Source organism: Triticum aestivum, chromosome 7A (assembly GCF_018294505.1).
Source record: "Triticum aestivum cultivar Chinese Spring chromosome 7A, IWGSC CS RefSeq v2.1, whole genome shotgun sequence".
NCBI lineage: Eukaryota > Viridiplantae > Streptophyta > Magnoliopsida > Poales > Poaceae > Triticum > Triticum aestivum.
In genome coordinates this window covers 219,196,205-219,214,297 of record NC_057812.1, presented here as the reverse complement: position 1 = coordinate 219,214,297, position 18,093 = coordinate 219,196,205, and positions in this window count along the sequence as shown.

Sequence of the window (18,093 nt, the reverse complement as noted above, 5' to 3'; positions counted from 1 at the left end):
TGAGTTTAATGTAGGTGATTATGTATTGTTATAAAACTCTCATTTAAGATTTTTTGCAAGCAAACTCCTCTCTAAATGGGAAGGTCCTTACGTCATCGAGGAGGTCTATCGTTCCGGTGCCATAAAAATCAACAACTTCGAAGGCACAAATCCGAGGGTGGTGAACGGTCAAAGAATCAAACATTATATCTTAGGTAATCCTATAAATGTTGAAACTAATGTTATTGAAACTGTAACCCCGGAGGAATACATAAGGGACACTTCCCGGAATGTTTTAGACTCCAAAAAGGAATAGGTACGTGGTACGGTAAGTAAATCGACTCCAAAACAGTTCTAATGGCAATTTTCTCCGTTTTGGAATATATAAGAAAATAGGAAAATAAGAAGTAGTCCGGGAAGGACACGAGGCTTCCACGAGGGTGGAGGGCGCGCCCCCCTGCCTCGTGGGCACCTTGTGTGCCCTCCGGACTCCGTTTTCTTGCACGATACTTCCTTTGGTCGGTAAATATTCATTATATAATCTCCCGAAGGTTTTGACCACCATATCATGCAAACATCCTCTGTTTTTTTTGAGTTGTTTCTGCTGCAGATTTAGAGCAAGATGTCTTCTCAAGAGTTAGTCAGGGAGAGTCGGGTGTCTCATCCGACACCGGGGCCAAGAGAAAATAGCAATGTTGAACACTTTGGGCCATCAACTGAGGAAGGGATGGAGGCTGACTTGAAAAGGATAGATGCCATGGAGGAGGATGAAGAAGTTACTTCTCGTTTCCGAGATGGATTCACAATGGGGGAACTACAGAGCTCAGCTATTCCAAACTCGGCCATCCCTTCCAATGTTAGATTTCTCTCTTATGAAAATATGAAAAAGAGTGTTACTTGTTCTCCGGCAGCTATGCAACATCCTTGGGTGAAAGGAGCTTTAGCCGTCATGGGCAAGCTCCGTAAGGAAATAATGGACCTCAAGCAGCAAGTCAATAAGCTCGAGGAAGAGAATCGTATCCTGAAGGGCATCATCGCCAAGAATATCACATCACCACCCCTGAAGAAGGAGACATAAACACATGGGTATGGGCACTCCCCTTGGCAACTGCCAAGCTTGGGGGAGTGCCCCGGTATTGTATCACCATCACTTCTATCTTTACCGTTTTTCTTAGTTCGGACCTTTTGGTTATATCTTGATCTAGTAGAATAAAGTTTTAGTATGATCTAGTTTTGAGTTTTGCTTTATGATCCTTCTATGTAATCGAGTCCGTGAGCTATATATAATAAAGATTAGTGTTGAGTCAAGGGCTTGATTATCTTACTATGATCTTGAGGGAATAAAATAAAAGAGAAAGTATAAAAATAAATAAAGAGATCATATGGAACTTATGGAGAGTAATGACTTCACATATAAAGAGTATGATGAATAAAAGTTGTTGAGAGTTGACAAACATAGTTTTGGTCATTGTTGCAATTAATAGGAAGTAATAAAGAAAGAGAGGTTTTCACATATAAATATACTATCTTGGACATATTTTATGATTGTGAGCACTCATTAAAATATGACATGCTAAAGAGTTGAGGTTGGACAAGGAAGACAACGTAATGGGTTATGTTTTCTTATATCTGAAATAAACTATATTGTCTTGGATCATCCAACATGTTGAGCTTGCCTTTCCCTCTCATGCTAGCCAAATTCTTAGCACCAAGTAGAGATACTACTTGTGCTTCCAGATATCCTTAAACCCAGTTTTGCCATGAGAGTCCACCATATCTACCTATGGATTGAGTAAGATCCTTCAAGTAAGTTGTCATCGTTGCAAGCAATAAAAATTTCTCTCTAAATATGTATGATTTTTTAGTGCAGAGAAAATAAGCTTTATACGATCTTGTGATCTGGAAGAAATAAAAGCGACAGACTGCATAATAAAGGTCCATATCACAAGTGGCAATATAAAGTGACATTCTTTTGCACTAAGATTTTGTGCATCCAACCATAAAAGCACATGACAACCTCTGCTTCCCTCTGTGAAGGGCCTATCTTTTATTCTTGTCTTATACTTCATGCAAAGAGTCACGGTGATCTTCACCTTTCCTTTTTACATTTTATCCTTTGGCAAGCACAATGTGTTGGAAAGATCCAGATATATATAGCTAATTGGATGTGAGTTTTCATGAACTATTATGGTTGACATTACCCTTGAGGTAAAAGGTTGGGAGGCAAAACTATAAGCCCCTATCTTTCTCTGTGTCCTACTAGAACTTCATAACCATAAATATCGCTTGAGTGTTAGCAATTGTGAAAGACTAAAAGATGGTTGAGTATGTGGACTTGCTGAAAATCTCTTATTGACTCTTTCCTATGTTATGATAAATTGCAATTGCCTCAATGACTGAGATTATAGTTTGTTAGTTTCAATGAAGTTTATGATTCATACTTGAAATTGTGATTGAATTGTTACTTTAGCATAAGAGATCATATGACAATATATATATATATATATATATATATATATATATATATTGTTGTTATAAGAATGATCATGATGCCCTCATGTCCGTATTTTATTTTATCGACACCTCTATCTCTAAACACGTGGACATATTTTTCGATATAGGCTTTCGCTTGAGGACAAGCGAGGCCTAAGCTTGGGGGTTGCATCATGCTTCTATATCAATATTTAGTGCATTATGGGATGTTATTACACATTATATAACAATACTTATGCATATTCTCTCTTATTTTGTAAGGTTTACATGAAGAGGGGGAATGTCAGCAGCTGGAATTCTGGGCTGGAAAAGGACCAAATATTAGAGACCTATTCTGCACAACTCCAAAAGTCTTGAAACTTCACGGGAGCACGTTTCAGAATATATAAAAAATATTGGGCGAAAGAAGTACCAGAGGGGGACCACCCACCGTCCACGAGGGTGGGGGCGCGCCCTACCCCCTGGGCGTGCCCCCCTGCCTCGTGGGCCCCCTGGTGGCCCTCTGATGCCCATCTTTGGTTATATGGAGTCTTTCGCAGAGGAAAAAATCATAAGCTAGCTCGAGACGAAACTCCGCCGCCACGAGGCGAAACCTAGGCGAAACCAATCTAGGGCTCCAGCGGAGCTGTTCTGCCAGGGAAACGTCCCTCTGGGAGGGGGAAATAATCACCATCGTCATCACCAACGATCCTCTCATCGGGAGGGGTCAATCTCCATCAACATCTTCACTAGCACCATCTCATCTCAAACCCTAGTTCATCTCTTGTATCCAATCTTTGTCCCAAAGCCTCAGATTGGTACCTGTGGGTTGCTAGTAGTGTTGATTACTCCTTGTAGTTGATGCTAGTTGGTTTACTTGGTGGAAGATCATATGTTCAGATCCGTTATGCATATTAATACCCCTCTTATTATGAACATGAATATGATTTGTGAGTAGTTACGTTTGTTCCTGAGGACATGGAAGAAGTCTTGCTATAATTAGTCATGTGAATTTGGTATTCGTTCGATATTTTGATGAGATATATGTTGTCATCCCTCTAGTGGTGCCATGTGAACATTGACTACATGACACTTCACCATTGTTTGGGCCTAGAGGGAGGCATTGGGAAGTAATAAGTAGATGATGGTTGCTAGAGTGACATAAGCTTAAACCCTAGTTTATGTGTTGCTTCGTAAGGGGCTGATTTGGATCCATATGTTTCATGCTATGGTTAGGTTTACCTTAATACTTCTGTTATAGTTACGGATGCTTGCAATAGGGGTTAATCATAAGTGGGATGCTTATCCAAGTAAGGACAGTACCCGAGCACTGGTCCACCCACATATCAAATTATCAAAGTACCGAACGCGAATCATATGAACGTGATGAAAACTAGCTTGACGATAATTCCCACATGCCCTCGGGAGCGAATTCCTTTATATAAGAGTGTGTCCAGGCTTGTCCTTTGCTACAAAAAGGATTGGGACATCTTGCTGCACCTTATTTACTTACATTACTTATTACTCGCTACAAATTACCTTATCACAAAACTATCTGTTACCAATAATTTTAGTGCTTGTAGAAAATACCTTGCTGAAAACCGCTTATCATTTCCTTCTGCTCCTCGTTGGATTCGACATTCTTACTTATCGAAAAGGCTATGATAGATCCCCTACACTTGTGGGTCCACACGAGGAGGCACTGTTTATGGATAAAAGAAGTTGACAGAGATGCCAAAACTCATTCCTTAGCCACTTGGGATACGGTTTGCCATCCTAAGAAAAAATGGGGTCTTGGGGTTCTAAATTTGCAAATTCAAAACAAAGCATTACTGCTCAAATACCTACACAAGTTCATGCACAAACAGGATGTGCCGTGGGTAATGCTAGTCTGGAATACTCATTATGATGATACCCCCCTCATGCAAAGCTAATTTGTGGCTCGTTTTGGTGGCGTGATGTCTTCTCTCTGATGGATATCTACCGCGGGATCACATCTTGTATCCCTGTTGCGGGTGATACGATTCTCCTTTGGAAAGATGTTCAGATTGATGAGAGACCGTTGATGGACACTCATGAACATCTGTTCTCTTTTGCCAAGAATGAAGATGTCCCATTGGCGCAATACTACAACAACAATGATCATGTGGACAACTTTTTCCTACCTCTATCGATGGAAGCCAGAGCTGAGCTTGACAATCTTCAAGAGACCATTGTAGGGATCAACTTGGAGACTATGGGGACGGATGAATGGATATTATGCTAGGGTGACACCACTTTTAAACCTAAGAAGTTTTATAACTTCATGTTCAGAAATATGTTGGCACCACAATGCCTCACCTCCATTTGGAAATCAAAATGTATCATGAGACATAAGTTGTTTGTGTGGCTAATGTTACTTGATAGAGTCAATACGAGGGATATGTTGCTCAGAAGGCACTTTGACATTGGGGATGATCACAGCTGCCCGGTGTGCAACCTGGAGGCTAGGGAAACAAACAACCATCTATTCTATGAGTGTCCATTCGCTACAAAGTGTTGGGAAACTGTGGGTAATCATTGGGAAAACCAGCTAGAGATACAACACAAATACAGGAGGGCTAGGGCAAGTTGGCAGGGGCCTCTATTCAAAGAGATAACCATATTGACATCTTGGAACATTTGGAAGCAACGCAACAGAGTGGTGTTTGATGGTGAAGTGGCCACCCATTCTGAGTGGCTGAGGAAGCTCAAGGAAGATTTGGTGATTTTAGGTTACAGAATCAACCCTCAAAATCTAACCTTTTTAGAAGGTTTCAACAACTCCCTAACTATTAGAACATCTGCATTCTATAGGATAGTTGAGTTGTTTCTTTTCTCTCTTCTCCATTTGGATGTGGCTCACTTTGGGCATATCTTCATGTAAAAGCTATGTAAACACTCTTGTGCCCCCTGTTAACCATAGGTTAACACTATAATCAAAACAACAGTAGGAGACTCTCCTGCTATTTTCATTGTTCAAAAAAAAGATCTATCTAGGGATGCATATCAACGAGAGGGGAGAGTATGTCTACGTACCCTCGTAGACCAAAAGCGGAAGTGGTAAGAAACACGGTTGATGTAGTCGAACGTCTTCGCAATCCAACCGATCAAGTACGGAACGCACGACACCTCCACGATCTGCACACGTTCAGCTCGGTGACGTCCCCCGTACTCTTGATCCAGTTGAGGCCAAGGGAGAGTTTTGTCAGCACGACGACGTGTTGACGGTGATGATGAAGTTACCAGCGCAGGGTTCGCCTAAGTACTATGAAGATACGACCGAGGTGTGTATCTCTGGAGGGGGGCACCGCACACGGCTAAAACAATTGTCAACTTGTGTGTCTATGGGGTTCCCCCTCCCCGTATATAAAGGAGGGGAGGAGGGGGCGCCCGGCCCTCATGGTGCGCCCCCAAGGGGGGATTCCTACTCCTACTAGGAGTAGGTTTCCCCCCTTTCCTAGTCCTAATAGGAGGGGGAAGGAAGGGGAAGAGGAGAAGAAGGAAAGGGGGGCCGACCCTCCTCCCAATTCGGATTGGGCTTGGGGGGCGCGCCCCCACCTCTTAGCCGCCTCCTCTCTCTTCCACTAAAGCCCATGTAGGCCCATTAAGCCCCCGGGGGGTTCCGGTAACCCCCCGGTACTCCGGTATATGCTCGAACTCATCTGAAACCATTTCGGTGTCCAAACATAACCTTCCAATATATCAATATTCATGTCTCGACCATTTCGAGACTCCTCGTCATGTCCATGATCACATCTGGGACTATGAACTACCTTCGGTACATCAAAACACATAAACTCATAATACCGATCATCATTGAACGTTAAGCGTGCGGACCCTACGGGTTCGAGAACTATGTGGACATGAACGAGACTCATCTCCGGTCAATAACCAATAGCGGAACCTGGATGCTCATGTTGGTTCCTACATATTCTACGAAGATCTTTATTGGTCAAACCGCATAACATCATACGTTGTTCCTTTGTCATCGGTATGTTACTTTCCCGATATTCGATCGTTGGTATCATCATACCTAGTTCAATCTCGTTACCAGCAAGTCTCTTTACTCGTTCCATAATGCAACATCCCGTAACTAACTCATTAGTCACATTGCTTGCAAGGCTTATAGTGATGTGCATTACCGAGAGGGCCCAGAGATACCTCTCCGACAATCGGAGTGACAAATCCTAATCTCGATCTATGCCAACTCAACAAACACCATCAGAGACACCTGTAGAGCATCTTTATAATCACCCAGTTACGTTGTGATGTTTGATTGCACACTAAGTGTTCCTCCGATATTCGGGAGTTGCATAATCTCATAGTCATAGGAACATGTATAAGTTATGGAGAAAGCAATAGCAATAAACTAAACAATCATAATGCTAAGATAACGGATGGCTCAAGTCAATCACATCATTCTCTAATGATGTGATCCCGTTTATCAAATGACAACTCATGTCTATGGTTAGGAAACTTAACCATCTTTGATTAACGAGCTAGTCAAGTAGAGGCATACTAGTGACACTTTGTTTGTCTATGTATTCACACATGTACTAAGTTTCCGGTTAATACAATTCTAGCATGAATAATAAACATTTATCATGATATAAGGAAATATAAATATAAACTTTATTATTGCCTCTAGGGCATATTTCCTTCGGTCAGTGTGAACAATCACTTTAGAATCAACAATGTAAGATCTGTATTTATCACAGACAAACACAACTGCTAAAAATTCTTTTTTAGTAGTAGCATAATTTCTTTGGGCATTGTCTAGAGTTTTCCTAGTATAATGAATAACATTTAATTTCTTATCAAATCTTTGTCCTAAAACAACATCAACCACAGAATCACTAGCATCACACATAATTTTAAAAGGCAAGTTCCAATCAGGTGGTTGAACAATAGGTGAAGAAATTAAGGCTTTCTTAAGTGTTTCAAAGGCTTCTACACAATCATCATAAAAAACAAATGGAACATCCTTTTGTAAAATATTTGTAAGAGGCCAAGAAATTTTAGAGAAGTCTTTAATAAATCTCCTATAGAAACCAGCATGATCGAGGAAACTACGAATACCTTTAATATCTTTAGGACATGGCATTTTCTCAATTGCATCAACTTTAGCTTTATCCACCTCAATACCTCGTTCAGAAATTTTATGTCCCAAGACAATACCTTCATTATCCATAAAGTGGCACTTCTCCCAATTCAAGACAATATTAGTTTGTTCGCATCTCTGCAAAACTCGATCATGGTTGCTTAAGCAATCATCAAAAGAAGTTCCGTAAATAGAAAAATCATCCATGAAAACCTTAACAATCGTTTCACAAAAATCAGAGAATATAGCAGTCATACATCTTTGAAAGTTAGCAGGTGCACTGCATAAACCAAAAGGCATACGTCTATAAGCATAAGTTCCAAAAGGGCAAGTAAAGGTGGTTTTCTCTTGATCAGGTTGTGAGACAGGTATTTGAGAAAAACCAGAATATCCATCAAGGAAACAAAAGTGTGTGTGCTTAGATAGTCCTACAAGCATTTGATCAATAAAAGGCAGAGGTAATGATCATTTCTAGTTGCTTTATTTAATGTTCTAAAATCAATTACCATTCTATAACTACTGACAATTCTCTATGGAATGAGTTCATTTTTATCATTAGGAACAACAGTAATACCTCTCTTCTTAGGGACACAATGACGGGACTTACCCATCTACTATCAGCTATGGGATAAATTATACCTGCCTCTAGAAGCTTCAGTATTTCATTTCTTACCACTACTTTCATCTTAAGATTTAAACATCTTTGGTGATCAACAATGGGTTTAGCATCAGGTTCCATATTAATCTTGTGCTGATAGAGAGTGCGATTAATGCCCTTAAGATCATCAAGAGTATATCCAATAGCAACTCGGTGCTTCTTTAGAATTTTCAATAATCTTTCTTCTTCATGTTTTGAAAGGTTAGCACTAATAATAAGAGGATATATCTTTTTCTCATCAAGATAAGCATATTTCAAAGTGTCTGGCAATTGTTTTAATTCAAACACAGGATCACCTTTAGGTGGAGGAGGACCTCCTAGAGTTTCAATAGGCAAATTGTGTTTAAGCAGAGGTCGTTGTTCAAAGAAAATTTTATCTATCTCATTTCTTTCATGCATATGCATATCATTATCATGGTCTAGCAAATATTTTTGTAGTGGATCAGTACGAGGCACAACAATAGGAGCAAGACCAATTATTGCATCCTTACTAGACAATTCTTTCTTATGGTACTTTCTACTAAACTTAGAAAAATTAAAGTCATGAGACTCATCACCAAAACTAACACCGACGGTTTGTTTTTCACAATCTATTTTAGCATTAAGGGTGTTTAAGAAAGGTTTACCGAAGATAATGGGACAAAAGTCATCTTGTGGGGAACCAAGAACAAGAAAATCAGTAGGATATTTTATTTTCCCACACAAGACTTCAACATCTCTAACAATCCCAAGTGTTGTGATGGTGTCTCTATTAGCAAGTTTAATAGTAACATCTGTGTCTTCTATTTCAGCGGGTGCTATTGTTGGGAAACGTAGCATGCAATTTCAAAAAAATTCCTACGCTCATGCAAGATCTACCTAGGAGATGCATAGAAACGAGAGGGGGAGAGTGTGTCCGGTCATATATAGGTTGGAGGGGAGGAGAGGCAGCCAAGGGAGCGCCCCAAGTAGGAGGAATCCAACTTGGGCACCTCCCAATTCGGCCTCCCCCCTTCCATATTCACCCAGAGGGGGAAGGAAGGAGGAGGGAGGAGAGAAGGAAGGGGGAGGCCGAATTGCTCCCCTTCCTTTCTCTCTTCCCCTCTTTCCTTCCCCCTTATTTCGGCCTACATGGGGCACACCAGCCCCCTAGGGGCTGGTCTGACCCCTTCTTGGCCCTTTAGGCCCATGTAGTTACCGCGGGGAGGCTCGGAACCCCTTCTGGTGACCAAATATGTACTCCGTACCCCTAGAAAACTTCCGGTGTCCGAATATCATCATCCAATATATGAATATTTACCTCTCGACCATTTCGAGACTCCTCGTCATGTCCGTGATCTCATCCGGGACTCCAAACAACATTCGGTCACCAAATCACATAACTCATATAATACAAAATCGTCATCGAATGTTAAGCGTGCGGACCCTACGGGTTCGAGAACTATGTAGACATGACACAGACACCTCTCCGGTCAATAACCAACAGCAAAACCTAGATGCTCATATTGGTTCCCACATATTCTACGAAGATCTTTATCGGTCGTACCGTAATGACAACATACGTTATTCCCTTTGTCATCGGTATGTTACTTGCCTGAGATTCGATCGTCGATATCTTCATACCTAGTTCATTCTCGTTACCGACAAGTCTCTTTACTCATTACGTAATACATCATCCCATAACTAACTCATTACTCATATTGCTTGCAAGGCTTATCATGATGTGTATTACCGAGAGGGCCCAGAGATACCTCTCTGATACTCGGAGTGACAAATCCCATTCTCGATCTATGCCAACCCAACAAACACCTTCGTAGATACCTGTAGAGCATCTTTATAATCACCCAGTTACGTTGTGACATTTGATAGCACACAAGTCATTCCTCCGGTATCCGGGAGTTACATAATCTCATAGTCAAAAAAGGAATATGTATATGACATGAAGAATGCTATAGCAATAAAACTAAACAATCAACATGCTAAGTAACGGATGGGTCATGTCCATCACATAATTCTCCTAATTATGTGATCACGTTCATCAAATGACAACACATGTCCATGGCTAGGAAACTTAACCATCTTTGATTAATGAGCTAGTCTAGTAGAGGCTTACTAGGGACACAGTGTTTTGTCTATGTATCCACACATGTATCAAGTTTCACGTTAATACAATTCTAGCATGAACAATAAACATTTATCATGATATAAGGAAATATAACAACTTTATTATTGCCTCTAGGGCATATTTCCTTCAGCTATGTCATCCATAATTTCTTGATATAAGGTAAAAGGAATAGCACTCACGCTAGCACCTAAGTCACATAAACCATGATAACAGTGGTCTCCTATTTTGACTAAGACAACGGGCATGCCAAAAACAGATCTATGTTTATATTTTTCATCGGATTTGGCAATTCCAGCAGCTTCATCACAGAAGTAAATAACATGCCCATCTATATTTTCTACCAGGATATCTTTAACCATAGGAACACTAGGCTCTACTTTGATTTGTTCAGCAGGTTTGGGTGCTCTAATATAGCTTTTATTGATCACAGTTAAAACCTTAGCATGTTCCTTTATCCTAATAGGAAAAGGTGATTTTTCAATATAAGAAGTAGGAACAACTTCAAAATCTTGTCAAGGTATGTACTCATTGAAAAATCTTATCAAGCGTGTTGATCTATCTCTATAGATCTTGATGCCCAATATGTGAGCAGCTCCACCGAGGTTTTTCATTGAAAAATTCTTTATTCAAGTATCCTTTTATGCTATCCAGAAATCATTTCCAATCCACAATATGTCATCCACATATAATATCAGAAAATGCTACAGAGCTCCCACTCACTTTCTTGTAAATACATGCTTCACCATAAGTCTGTATAAAACCATATGCATTGATCACCTTATCAAAGCGTATATTCCAACCCCGAGATGCTTGCACCAGTCCATAGATGGATCGCTAGAGTTTGCACACTTTGTTAGCACCTTTAGGATCGACAAAACCTTTTTGGTTGTATCATATACAACTCTTCTTTAAGAAATCCATTAAGGAATGCAGTCTTGACATCCATTTGCCAGATTTCATAAAATGCGGCAATTTCTAACATGATTTGGACAGACTTAAGCATCGCTACGAGTGATAAAAACTCATCATAGTCAACACCTTGAACTTGTCAAAAATCTTTTGTGACAAGTCGAGCTTTGTAGATAGTAACACTACCATCAGTGTTCGTCTTCCTCTTGAAGATCCATTTATTCAATGGCTCGCCGATCATCGGGCAAGTCAACCAAAGTCCACACTTTGTTCTCATACATGGATCCTATCTCGGATTTCATGGCCTCAAGCCATTTATTGGAATCTGGGCTCATCATCGCTTCCTCATAGTTCGTAGGTTCGTCATGGTCTAGTAACATGACTTCTAGAACAGGATTAGTGTACCACTCTAGTGTGGAACATGCTCTGGTTGGCCTATGTGGTTCGATAGTAATTCGATCTGAAGTTTCATGATCATTATCATTGGCTTCCTCTCTAGTTGGTGTAGGCATCACGGGAACGATTTTTTGTGATGAGCTACTTTCCATTCGAGAGAAGGTACAATTACCTCATCAAGTTCTACTTTCCTCCCACTCACTTCTTTCGAGAGAAACTCCTTCTCTAGAAAGGATCCATTCTTAGCAACAAAGATCTTGCCTTCGAATCTGTGATAGAAGGTGTACCCAACAGTTTCTTTTGGGTATCCTATGAAGACGCACTTCTCCAATTTGGGTTCAATCTTATCAGGCTGAAGCTTTTTCACATAAGCATCGCAACCCCAAACTTTAAGAAACGACGGCTTAGGTTTCTTGCCAAACCACAGTTCATACGGTGTCGTCTCAATGGATTTAGACGGTGCCCTATTTAACGTGAATGCAGCTATCTCTAATGCATAACCCCAAAATGATAGTGGTAAATCGGTAAGAAACATCATAGATCGCACCATCTATATCTATACCTACTAATAAAGCAAGGTGATATTCTTGGTTTCGTCCCGCTTAAGTAATTTTATTGTTTGGACTTATGTGGTGGTACTATTTAGGTGAAATTCTGGCCGTCTTTTTGTGCGATGGGAAAACATAGTCGGAAGGTGCAACAGCCGAACTGGCTAGGCCTCGACCTTCCTTTGATGGGCCTGCTTCTGCCACCTTGATGAAAAAAAGTGAAAAATATATGTTTAGGCTGGGTATTGAACTCCCAACCTCTACTTTAGGCCACGAAGGCTATAGCCAACCGGCCTATATTCAAATTGTGGCAAAGAACTGATTCAATATGTATTAGTCGCAGCTCGCTCCTTTAAATCAAATTTCACCAGCTTATATACACACGTGAGTTGTAGTAGAATCAACAATCCAAAAGAGACCCATTAAGTCCAACTCAAAAAGAAAGAAGAGACCATATAAAGCCAGGGTGGGAGGAGGGACATGCACGGCTGGGGTTGGCTGGCCCAAATTAAAAGGCCTCATCGGATGGATTAGAGTAGAGACGGCCTCCGAGCCAGACATATGCTGGTCAGTGAAGCTCCTATGCGTAGGCGTCGGGTAGCGGAGCAGAGTACACACTACTAGCTGATTTTCCCATGCGACGACATGATGGCCTTAGGTACAACTTCCAATCATGTGACACCCGCTGCTCAAATTAGTTGTCTCCGCCAAAAGTTTTTTTTACAATTTTGGAGATTGTGTTATTACACATAAAATTTGGGCTATTATGCATAATTGGTCAGTACAACTTATAATATAAACTTAATGTTGTTCAGTCAATTAGTTTACATTGAATCATACCCTCATCTCGAGGTCACGCCACACGATCCTCAAATGCTCCATCCTTTTTTGTCAGTAGCGACCATTCTTCCACTACATAATTCCTTTCCCTGGCCAACCTTGATCGATAGGCATTATTGTTTTCTCCCGTTGCAACGCACGGGCATTTGTGATATATCTAATAAAGTATGGTTATGACGTTCGGACACACCATTACACTATGGTGTTCCAGGTGGCATGAGTTGTGAAACTATTCCACATTGTTTTAAATGAAGGCCAAACTCGTAACTCAAATATTCGCCTCCGCGATCAGATCATAGAAACTTTATTTTTCTTGTTACGATGATTCTCCACTTCACTCTGAAATTCATTGAACTTTTCAAATGTTTCGGACTTGTGTTTCATTAAGTAGATATACCCATATCTGCTCAAATCATCTGTGAAGGTTAGAAAATAACAATACCCGCCGTGTGCTTCAACACTCATCGGATCGCATAGATCGGTATGTATTATTTCCATTAAGTCATTAGCTCGCTCCATTGTTCCGGAGACGGAGTTTTAGTCATTTTGCCCATGAGGCATGGTTCGCAAGTATCAAATGAGTCATAATCAAGTGATTCCAAAAGTCCATCTGCATGGAGTTTCTTCATGCACTTTACACCAATATGACCTAAACAGAAGTGCCACAAATATGTTGCACTATCATTATTGTCAGGACCCCGACTCGATGTCACATCGATCTAGCCGGTAACACCTCATATCACTTTGCGGCCTCACGCACGGTATCCCCACGGGTGTCGCCTTACCTTTGCCCGGGACCGTTTGCTGATGACCGACACGTTCGAAGCTGGGTCATGGATGCCTGTCCCTGTAAGTCTGTGCCACTTTGGGTTTTCGACTAGTCATGTCAGCCCGGGCTCTTTATCATATGGATGCTAGCGACACTATCATATACGTGAGCCAAAAGGCGCAAACGGTCCCGGGCAAAGGTAAGGCGACACCCGTGGGGATACCGTGCGTGAGGCCGCAAAGTGAAATGAGGTGTTACCGGCTAGATCAATGTGACATCGAGTCGGGGTCCTGACAGCATTGGCATCAGAGCCGGACTGCCTGTAGGTTCTCCAAGCCAAACTGGTCGATGTTGAGTCTAGAAATTCTTTAGTTATGTAGGGGAATTGTTTGTGGGTTGGAACGTAAGGCTCTTTTTACTCCTTATACCTTATGACCTTCTGATCTGAGTCAGTCCATTCTTCCACCGGGGATAAGGAATTAGGTTCTATTCTCTTTATCAGGATCACGTGTTACTAATCAGTAGTACCTTATAAGTTTGATGGTTACAAGCCTAGTTCAGTTCTACTACCACATTATGTTGCCAGAATGGTTTCAGAACTTTGATATGATGATGTTGAGTGTGTACGAAATCCTTTGTCAAATGTCTCAAAATCCTTTTTGAGCATTTACAGCTGTTATGCTGCCGAAATTTTGCTAGAAATTCTAATGCCTTTGCATTATGATTATGCTTTCAGATGGCCACTCGCGACCTCAATCAAGTGGTTCGCCTGACTCGATGCCTAGATGTACCCGGCCATACTGCTAAGTTGGTCAGGGTAATGACTGAGGCTGGATACCGCTGGTATCCTGAGTACACGGTCGAAGAGCAATTCCGGGACTTCAATCAAAGCCAGTATCTCTACACTGTCAGGATATTTCCATCTTATCCTGGATCCACCGAGCCTCTTCACTGCTCCTATGAACTCGGGGTTACTATTGAGATGGCTGTGCAGGACGCCGCCTACTCTATGATGACCATTATGCGAGTCAGATCTGGTCTATTTCGGGACTCTGAATTCCGGTATATGCCAGGATCACTTCCGGGAGCACAAGGGTATCTCCAGGCTATTTATGCTGACCCCACTCAGGAGGATTCACGGACTCGCACCACTGCTGAGATGCTCGAGGATAAGGACCGTGAAAATCGGGCCTTAAGGTTAGAGCTCTTCAATACCCGTGCTGACCACTGGGCCACTTTGACTCGGTTCGCACCGGCGGTGCAAGCTGGATATTCGGATATGCGCGATCTCTATCCTGTGAGATCTGCTCTGCCGGACGTGATGGTTTGGCGTGATGTAGGAGGCATCACCCCACCTCGCGGTCCCCGCAGGCCACCGTTTGTTGGTCCAAGGCCTCATCCTAGCCCCTATGGTCCACAAGCTCCGCGAGACCGTCTGTTTCCGGATGATCATGTTGAGCTTCCAGGCTATGGAGGTGACTTCTACGAGGACTACTACGGATCGGTCTGAGTTAGTGGTAGTATCACTAGTTCGCACTAGCTGTGTCGTCTATCGTCCCGCGTGACTCGTGGGATATGACCTAGTTTGTACACATTCCGGAGGGTAGAAAAATAATGTATAGGAGCTTGGAATGCCTCCGATGAGATGTAATCCTCTTTTCACCGTAATAGTACCTTGTTTGGTCTTGTACTAAACCCTGTATGGTGTGTATGACGATGGAATAAAAGAAGCAATTTCTGTATCTACCACGTCATACGGATGATCATCTTGCATTCCGATTTATTCCTTACATTATGTATCCTATGTCGGAATTTTATCATCCTGACTAAATCATTGTCTTGTTTACCTAGGATGGTCAACACGCGCGCTAACCCTGCTTCCCAAGAGCAGGCCGAAGGCAGTGAAGCCAGGGATGCAAATCTGCCTCATCCTCCTTCACTAGCCGAGGTTATGATGGAAGCTGAGAGAAACAAGCGGGAGACCAACCGTTTGTTGGAGCGTATTGAACAGAACACAGCACACCATCAGAGGACTAACGTGGTGTCACTCAGTGATTTTATCAAATTGCATCCACCCACGTTCCACCACTCCGTCGAGCCTCTCGACGCTGATGACTGGCTTCGCAGTATCTCTCACAAACTGCGTTCCGCGCTGGTAGCGGAGGCTGACAAGGTCACCTTTGCTGCATATCATCTTGAAGGCCCCGCCAGTCTATGGTGGGAGAATTATGGAGCTATGCGCCCAGCGGGCCATGTCACTACTTGGGCTGAATTCAGCGAGGCTTTCCGTGAACATCACATTCCGGAGGGTCTCATGGACCGTAAACGTGAAGAATTTTGCAGTTTCACCCAAGGCCGACTTTCTGTGGATGCCTATAGCAGGGAGTTTGGTAATCTCGCCCGATATGCAACTGAGGAAGTGTCTACTGACGCCAAGAAGCAAGCAAGGTTCCGTAAGGGCCTTAGTCCTGAGCTTCGCCGCGACCTCCGTCTGCATGAGTGCACATCTTTTCCGAAACTTGTCAACAAAGCCATCAGTGCTGAAACTGGTCAGACTGACTATGACGCAACACGCAAGCATGGCCGTGATATGGGTTCCTCATCCGGTGCTGGTCCTCAGAAGCGCCGCGTGTGGGTGCCCAACACCGCCCTGCCACCCAGGTTCACACCGAGGCCATCTTTCCAGGCGCCTCGCCCTGTTCAACAGTCTGCACCGACCAAGCCCTATGGGGGTCCAACCAACAATGCTCCTCCACGTACCAGTTCCGTGACTTGTTTCAAGTGTGGGGAATCTGGTCACTATATGCGTGAGTGTCCCCAGACCAACCCCAACCAGTCTGCTAAAGCTGTTGGCCGTGGCAAGCCGACAGGAAAAATATTCCACGCCAAACCGGTCACCGCTTCACGTGGCCATGTCAACTGTATCTCTGCCGAAGAAGCTCAAGAGGATCCCAACGTCGTTCTCGGTACGCTTCTTGTTAATTGCCACCCGGCATCTGTTCTTTTCGATACAGGAGCCTCTCATTCGTTTATATCTGAAAACTATGCTCGCTTGCATAACGTCGCATTCGGTGATATGCCAACCTCTATGGTAATTCAAACTCCGGGATCCAAATGGCAAACTTCTAGAGTAAGCCATGGAAATGAAATCCAAGTCGACAGACTTGTTTTTCTCGCATCTTTGATAGCCCTTAAATCTTCAGATATTAATATCATTTTGGGTATGGACTGGATGTCAGCTCATCAAGCCAAAATTGATTGCTTCTCTAGGACTGTTCAACTCACCCATCCTTCGGGGAAGATAGTCAATGTCTTGACCCGAATAGCCAAGCGACAATTATATTCTCTTAACGCCAGCCCTTTGCCAGATCTTGAGGACGTGCCGGTAGTCTGTGACTTCCCGGATGTCTTTCCAGAGGAATTGCCAGGTGTTCCACCTGACAGGGATGTTGAGTTCGTAATAGATCTCATTCCAGGAACCGTTCCGATTGCTAGAAGACCCTATAAGATGGCACCCCTAGAACTAGCCGAGCTTAAGAAACAACTCGATGAGTCCTTGAAAAAGGGTTTCATCCGCCCTAGTTCATCTCCGTGGGCTTGCCCCGTCCTATTCGTCAAGAAGAAGGATGGTACGGACCGGATGGTTGTAGATTACCGACCTGTCAATTTGGTCACAATCAAGAACAAATATCCACTTCCCAGGATCAACGACCTGTACGATCAGCTCGCTGGATCCTCAGTCTTCTCCAAGATGGATTTGAGGTTGGGCTACCATCAAATCAAAATCAGAAACGGGGACATTCCTAAAACGGCCTTTGTTACTCGTTATGGCCAATACGAGTACACCGTCATGTCCTTCGGTTTAACCAACGCTCCAGCCACCTTTTCTCGGTTAATGAACTCAATCTTCATGGAGTATTTGGATAAATTCGTCGTAGTTTATCTCGATGATATACTCATCTACTCCAAGAACGAGGAAGAACATGCCGAACATTTAAGGCTAGTGTTGAAGAAACTTCGAGAGCATCGCCTTTATGCCAAATTTTCGAAATGTGAATTCTGGTTGTCAGAAGTGACCTATCTGGGTCATGTAATATCTGGTAAAGGTATTGCTGTTAACCCTGAGCGAGTTCAAGCCGTCCTTAATTGGACTCCACCTGAATCGGTCAAGCAAGTTCGGAGTTTTCTGGGCTTAGCGAGCTATTGCCGTCGCTTTGTCGAGAACTTCTCCAAGGTTGCTAAACCTCTAACCGAACTCCTCAAGAAAGATAAGAAGTTCGAATGGACTCCACAATG